This window comes from Perognathus longimembris, chromosome 18 (genome assembly GCF_023159225.1).
Source record: "Perognathus longimembris pacificus isolate PPM17 chromosome 18, ASM2315922v1, whole genome shotgun sequence".
NCBI lineage: Eukaryota > Metazoa > Chordata > Mammalia > Rodentia > Heteromyidae > Perognathus > Perognathus longimembris.
In genome coordinates this window covers 44,634,613-44,643,257 of record NC_063178.1, presented here as the reverse complement: position 1 = coordinate 44,643,257, position 8,645 = coordinate 44,634,613, and the positions used below count along the sequence as shown (strand labels likewise).

The 8,645-nt window shown below is 37.7% G+C and overlaps 1 pseudogene; it reads left to right on the top strand.

Moving 5' to 3' along the window:
* Positions 1-326: 326 nt before the first annotated feature.
* Positions 327-1,133, top strand: LOC125367230 (annotated as a pseudogene).
* The last annotated feature ends 7,512 nt before the right edge of the window (positions 1,134-8,645 follow it).

Here is an 8,645-nt window from a genome sequence, read left to right as displayed (position 1 = left end):
GTCAGACTCTGCAGTGGCCTTGTGGAGTTATGCTTCTTTTCTCTGTGTTAGAAGCAGAATTCAGGCTTCTTAGACCCTAGTATTCCTACCCTACTCCAGAGTTTGGAAAGAAAAAGCAGAGTCAACCAATAATAACTAACAGGAAGTACAAACATGAAGCAAAAAGAACCAACTGATTTCATCCTAATTTTTTATTTTGGAATTTCTCCAAAAGAGAATATTGAAAAGCTAACCAGGGATGGAGGTGCCGCCATTTTTGCTGCCTGGATGCAGAGCGAGAGGGAGAGAGAGTGGTAGACGCAATCCGCTTCCATCCTTCCCGCAGACCCTGCCGGAGCCGCTGCCGCTATGGATGATCGGGAAGCTCTGGTGTCCCAGGCGAAGCTGGCTGAGCAGGCTGAGCGATACGACGAAATGGTGGAATCAATGAAGAAAGTAGCAGGAATGGATGTGGAGCTGACAGTTGAAGAAAGAAATCTCCTATCTGTTGCGTATAAAAATGTGATTGGAGCTAGTAGAGCCTCCTGGAGAATAATTAGCAGCATCGAACAGAAAAAAGAAAACAAGGGAGGAGAAAACAAACTAAAAATAATTCAGGAATATCGGCAAATGGTTGAGACTGAAGTAAAGTTAATCTGTTGTGACATTCTGGATGTACTCGACAAACACCATATTCCAGCAGCTAACACTGGCGAGTCCAATGTTTTCTATTATAAAATGAAAGGGGACTACCACAGGTATCTGGCTGAATTTGCCACAGGAAAAGACCGGAAGGAGGCAGTGGAAAACAGCCTAGTGGCTTATAAAGCTGCTAGTGATATTGCAATGACAGAACTTCCACCAACGCATCCAATTCGTTTAGGTCTTGCTCTCAACTTTTCCGTATTCTACTATGAAATTTTTAATTCTCCTGACAGGGCCTGCAGGTTGGCAAAAGCAGCTTTTGATGATGCAATTGCAGATCTGGATACTCTGAGTGAAGAAAGCTATAAGGACTCTACACTTATCGTGCAGTTGTTATGTGATAATCTGACACTATGGACTTCAGACATGCAGGGACGGTGAAGAGCAGAATAAGGAAGCGCTGCAGGATGTGGTAGATGAAAATCAGTGAGACAGAAAAGCCAACAAGAGAAACAATCTCTGAATACCCCAGTCCTCCCCACCCCTTCCCTTGGAAAGTCCCCATTGCCACTGAGAACCACAAAATCTGACTTTCACATTTGGTCTCAGAATTTAGGTTCCTGCCCAGTTTTGTTTTTTTTTTAAACAGTTTTCAAAAGTTCTTAAAGGCAAGAGTGAACTTCTGTGGATTTTACTGGTCCCAGCTTTTAGATTCTTTAAGACACTAACAGGACTGTATAGAGGCTTTTTCAGCATTACTGTATTGTCTCCATGCCAGAAGTGGCAAGATCATTGGAAATGGAAATTACATTTCAAAGCCATTAGACTCCTAGGTGATGCATCTTAAAAAAGAGATTGATCACACGAAAGAGGCATATGTGAATCATTTTTCCTTTTTCTAATTGTTTAAATCAAATTTTATACCACTGTTTAAATTTAATTGGGTGTTAACTTGAAGTGGTTAAAGATTGTTTAGGGTGGGGAGTTTGTTGCGATGGTTTTGCTGTAAAAAGTGTTTCCAACTCTGCTTAAGTGTTGGCTGAAAAGTGAGTGCTGGTAACAGTTCACCAATCCGTGGCTGCTCATTCTTGCCTACTTTTTCTCTCCCTCCGAAGCAGGTTAGCATTGAAGGTGATATGGAGAAGCCTGCATGCATGTTCAGTTCTTTGTTTCTTCTCCTTCCCTCTCCCCTGCCATCCCTTCTTCCTTCCTCCTCCCCTCCCTTCTTCTCTCCCTCTCCTTCGCTTGCTCAACCTCTTTTGTTCAGTATGTGTAACTTGAAGCTAATTTGTACTACTGGATATCTGACTGGAGCCACAGATACAGAATCTGTATTGTTCTTACTGAAACACAGCATGAAATTAACATTAAACTTAAATAAAACAAACCTAAAAGAAAAATGCCAAAAAAAAAAAGAAAAGCCAACCATATGGGCGGATAAGTCTGTTTAGATTCATCCTTTATTTAAAACATTGAAAAAGAAAAGGAAATATCAGCATTTCCAATTCCAGGATCTATTCACCATATATTTTTGACATTCAGAGTTCTCTATTTCACACACACACACATACACACACACACACACACACACACACACACACACACACACACACACACCCTTAATTTCTTAGAACCCAGATTTATTTTTAGGCTAGACATTTGCCATTCCAAATCAGGGCTCTCTGCTCCTGAGCAGACATTCTAAAAAACCCTTACTGCCAGATATTAAAAGGCCACTGTATAATTTATTAGAGGAACTTTCAAAAAGCTCTGATAACTATTTACCCACAAGGGGGAAGCAGAATTACAAGCATCCTAATAACCTCCAACCCTGCACCGGGCACTTGTGAACGTGTAGGAGCTACACAGTCTTAGCTCCTCAACTCTTCTGCCTCCTCCTTTGCAGCATGCCATGAAGGAGTATTCAAATTCCCTGACATTCCGTCTTGTCTCTCCCCTTCAAATGTGTGATTCCATTTCCCTAAAAAATGAGAGAGACAGAGCTAATAAAAACTCAAAACAGCAAAGTATTAGCTAACAGGATCCAGAGACTGATCAAGAAAATCATACATCACGATCAAGTAGGCTTCATCCCACAGACCCAAGGATGGTTCAACATCCGCAAATCAATAAACGTAATTCACCACAACAGAGCTAAGACCAAGAGCCACATCATCATCTCAGCCAATGCCCAAAAAAACCCTTGACAAAATACAACACCCATACATATTAAAAGCCCTGGAGAGAACAGGAATAGAGGGAACATTCTTTAAAACAATAAAAGCCATATATATCAGACCAACTGCTAATATCATATCAAATAGGGAGAAACTAAAACCATTTCCCCTGAACTCAGGAACAAGACAATGATGCCCACTCTCCCCGCTTCTATTCAATATACTTCTGGAATCCCTAGCTATAGCAATAAGGCAAGAGGAGGACACCAAAGGGATCCACATGGGCAAAGAAGAAATCAAACTATCCCTATTCACATATGACATGATCTTATATCTGAAGGACCAAAAAAATCAGTCCCCAATTTCTTACACCTAATAAACCATCCTGGCAAAGTAGTAGAATACAAAATCAGCACACAAAGATCAGCAGATTTTGTGTACACCAGCAATGCACAAGCAGAAAAGGAAATTATGGAAATAATAGCATTCACAATAGATAAAAAGAATAAGTTACCTAGGGATTAACCTAACAAAAGACATGAGATGGAAAGAGCTCCCATGATCATGGGTAGGAAGAATCAATATAGTGAAAATGGCCATACTGCCCAAAATGTTATACAAATTCAATGCAATCACCATCAATATCCCAGCTACGTTCATCACTAGAATAGAGAAATCAACCCATAAATGCATATGGAACAGCAAAAGACCTAGAATAGCCAAAACATTTCTAGGCAAAAGAAGCAGTGCAGGAGGTATCACAATACCATATTTCAAGCTCTATTATAGAGCCATCATAACAAAAACAGCCTGGTATTGGTATAAAAACAGACCTGAAGACCAATTGAATAGAATAGAATACCCAGAAATAAAGCCGCATTCTTACAATGAGCTGATATTGGACAAAGGAGTTAAAGACATTCAATGGGAAAAACATAGCCTCTTCAACTCCTGGTGCTAGGAAAACTATGCAGCCACATGTAGAAAACTCAAAGTAGACCTAGCCTATCACCATGCACCAAGATCAACTCAAAATGGATCAAGGACCTCAACATCAGACTGGAATCTCTGAAACTAATGAAGGACAGAGTAGGAAAGATGCCAGAACTTATAGGCACAGGACAGATCTTCCTGAATATAGTCCCAGGGGCATAACAGATAGGGGAGAGCCTTGACAAATGGGACTACTACAAAAAAAGTTTCTGCACAGCTAAAGACATAGCCAACAAACTAGAAAGGCAGCCAACCATATGGGAAAACATCTTCACCAACACAGCAACAGAAAAAGGCCTAATATCTGTCATCTACAGAGAACTCAAAAAACTAACCCCCTCCAAGCCCAGTAAACTAATTATTAAAGGGGCAAAGGAGCTAAAGAGAGACTTCACAGGAGAAGAGATAAAAATGGCAAAGAAGCATATGAGCAAATGTTCAACATCCCTGGCAACGAAGGAAATGCAAATAAAAACAGCCCTGAGCTACCACCACACTCCAGTTAGAATGGCCTATACTCTGAACTCAGGCAACAACAAATGCTGGAGGGGATGCAGGGAAAGAGGAACCCTTCTCCAATGTTGGTGGGAGTGCAAATTAGTACAACCACTTTGGAGAACAGTATGGAGGTTCCTCAAAAAGTTCAACATAGACCTACCCTATAACCCATCCGTACCACTCCTAGGTCCTGAACAACAGATCTCAGGATATTAAAAAGACATCTGCACATCCATGTTTATTGCTGCACAAGTCACAATAGCCAAAATATGGAAACAACCCAGATGCCCCACCACAGATGAATGGATCTAAAAAATGTGGTAACTATACACAATGGAATACTACATAGCGATTAGAAATGATAAAATATTGGTATTCTCAGGGAAATGCTTAGAACTTGAACAAATATTGTTGAGTGAGACAAGCCTAGAACACAGAGAACAAAGGGGCATGGTCTCCTTGAAATATGACTGCTAAGGTGGGGGTGGGGGGACATTAGAGACCAATTCTGTGAAACAATATCTTCTTGTCAAATGGTATTTCCACAGGTTTGGGACAGCGACCTTACATTATGTATCTAAAACTAAACAACTACTAAACAGAAAAAGGTCTAAAATAGACCTCTCGGTGAATCACAGTAGCTCAACAGCTATGTATATATGATGATATAAGACAAGGATAAGCAAACTATTGTTGACATTATGTTTGAAGTTCTAGGTGAATTTCCTTTGGCATATGCCACGTGGCTACTGTGTATGTTTTTGGTACACTAGATATTGTATGGGTATTGTATATATCCCTGTCTGATCTAGGGAAGGTAAGAAAAACGAGGGTGTAAGATAGCACAAGAAATGTTCACACTGCCCCATTATGTAACTCTTCCCCTTTTGCACAACAACTTGTCAACAAAATTTAATAAATAATTAAATAAATAAATAATTGTAATGAAGAGATTTCAAATGTTGTTGAGAACCTAAATTCAGCATTAGAGGTGTTAAATGTCAGAGTCAAGTTACGTAAGAAATCAGGAGTTTTATTGATCATTTCAATAGCAACAATCAAGGCCAAAACACACTGGTAGATCTTGAAGGTAAACCTGTGTAATGAGCCCAGAAATTTCAAAGTATTTCAAAACTTATTATTTTGCTGGACTGAAACTTTGCTTCTATGCCAAGGAATATGTTTAAAAAAAAATTCCCCTCAATTGGTATGGAAGATGTTTGTACTGTATTAAGCTTGCATATAAGATTATATAAGGATATGAAGGTAATTTGCTATGAATGAGATTCAGAAACTTACTTGTACCAATAACCAGAGTTTGTTTATTCCTTGCTACCTCAGGCACCACTGCAAAATCCTCTTGTCCATTACAACTGGAATAGACTTTCATGAGACACTATATATATATATATATATATATATATATATATATATATATGCACAGCAGCTAAATCATTTTTCTTTTATTTTATGATTTTCTAATTTTATCGTGGTATTGATACAGAGAGGGATTACAGTCACCTGCTTCAGGTAGTGAATAATGAGTACAATTCTATTTAACCATATATTCTCTTCTGTCATTCTCTCATTATTTTTCCCTACTGTCCCCACCCACAAGATATAACAGTTCATTTTCCACATAGTGTCTAGTGAGTAGCATTGTTGTACTTTGTCAACCTTCTTTGACTTTTTTTGTAAACTCAATCCCACCCCCATACAACCAAACAAGAATAAAGGAAAAGAAAATGAAAACAGCAACAATGACAACTAAAAATGTCGCGTCTCCTTTTCTTGGAGTTCATTGCATAGAGTATTATTTTATATGATCATCTACACATAGCTATTATTCCATTGTTAAACATTCTTATGCAAATATGCCTTTGGCTTTAGTGTGTAATGTCTAGAGTCCTATATAATTACCAGAGAAACCGAGCTCCACCTGTGTGAAAAACTTCTGTGTTTTAAGTCAGAGTTTATGTCATGTGGTTATGTGGCAGGTCAGGCTAACCAAAAAATATTCAATTGAAGAGCATATTTCAGAAGCATACTTAATTAAAGCAAGATTCTATAGGAATCTCTGCTCACATACCCAATATATTTAACAGCTCTCTCTGCAATATCAACCAGAACAAGAGCTCAAATATCAGATAAGGGAATCTTATTTTTATTTTATTTTATTTTTAAATTTAATTTTATTTTAAAGGTAATGGACAAAGGAGTTACACTTAAATATGTAAGGTCATGAGTAAATTTCCTGTCAAATTTGTTACCCCTTCTCTCATTTCTCTCCCACTTTCCCTCACCCTTAGACTTCCTCCCCAAGTTGTTCAGTTCATCTCCAACATAATGTCTTATTCCTGCGAATGTGGCTTAGGGGTAGAGGGCATGTCTAAAATGCATGAATCCCTGGGTTTGATTCCTCAATACCACATACACAGGAAAGCCAGAAGTGGCACATGTGGTAGAGTGCCATTCGTGAACAAAAGAAGCACAGGGACAGTGTGCAGGCCCTGAGTTCAAGTCCCAGAACTGGCAAAAATTGGAATTTTATTTTTATTTATATAACAAAAAAAGGGATGCATCGAGCATTGAGTACCTTCATGGAGAGAGGCACCTAAAATATGGGTGATGAGGAGAGAATTGTATGTAAGCTTTACATTGAAATTCAAGTTCCAAGACCAACATCATAAAATGTACTGATTACTACTATCTTTTGAACATATTTAGATTAAGAAACTGGAAAGAAGGGAACATAGGGGACGATAGAAGATGAAAGTACCTTTGTTTCTTCCTGCCATGTCTGTGAGGGTGTGTGTGGGGGGGGGCACGCATGTGAATGTGTGTGCACACACATTCTGAAGAAATTCATATGAAATCAACACTTCATTATTCAAAAAAGCATGGAGGCAAGATGGCAATCCAAATGAAGGACAAAGTGGTTCAAGAAAAGTATTTGTATGCGTGAAATTTCACAATGGAAGCCTATCATGTTAGTTATGTCTTCTAAGAAGAAGAAAAAAGTGAGCTTGAAGAAAATCTAAGTGAACATACACAAACTAAGCAGTAACTTGAAAGTATCAATGAAGATATGTTGAAAACGTTTTGCCAAAGTTGGCAACAGTGTTTCAAAAAGCAAATATTAGCATTTGAGAGAGTCCATAGATGTTTATGAAAGCCAAAACATAGAAATGCTTGTTCTTATATGTAATGACAGAATTTAAAGTTCCTAATATAGACAGTAATGCAAATAAGATATCTAAAGGCAATATATGTATATATATATATACAGCACATATATACATATACATATACATACATCTACAACAAGTTATTCCCACACAAGCACAATCAAGAGAATATATTTCACCAGACCTGTTCTACAACAAATACTAAAATATTCTGGCCAAAGGCCACTAACGAACTGGAAAAATATACATGAATGTATAAAATTTACCCATTAGAATGTGTGCATAACGGGGCTGAGAATGGTCTAAGCATGTAAATGTGTTAGCAAACCGAGACACAATTCTTAAGCAGAAGGAAAATTATTAATATAACTTTGTGTCATAATTACTGTAGAACAATGTAAAATTAGATCTCCAATACTGAAAATGGTGAGAGGAATACTCTGCAGTTGCAATTTGTATTTGGTTTTAATATTTCATTTTAGATATTTCATTATACATATCTGTACATTTACTCATGGACTGTGTAAGTGTTTTCTCTTTTTCTATCATCCGTATTATTATCCCAGGTTATTGTAATTATCCCAAAATATTTTTCTGGAGTCTATTTTAAGGTCCTTAATTATGAGAACATCTGTAATAGAGAAATGAAAACTCATAATTCAGAAATAAAAATACATTAATATTAGGCTCACTTAATAACCACGGAGGTCTCTAAAAGTAGAGAAAGAGTGGAAGAAGCTTCAATATATCTGGAGAAAAACTTAAATAATGGCAGTAATGAGACGTGATCTGTCAACAATGACTGGGATTGGAAATGCAGAAAATGTTACCTGTGAGAACTAGAATGGATGAATGAACAAAAACTCAAACCAAATGATAGGTTGATTCCAAGATACTCACTTCAACACCAGAGGTCCTCAGTGATCCCAAGAAAGGAGTGGTATAGGCAGTTCAGGCCAATAAAAGCCAAAAGAAACAGGAGATTCTGCAGTATGTCACACAAGTAGACTTCAATGAAAGAAATGAAAAGTGGAAAATTTGTTATGCAATAATAGAAGGTATCAAATCTACAAGAGGAAATAATAACTCAGAATATATATTTACACACTGGCCAAGCACGGAACTTTATTAGAAGACTTTGAGGTAGTCCTCAGTGGAATACTAG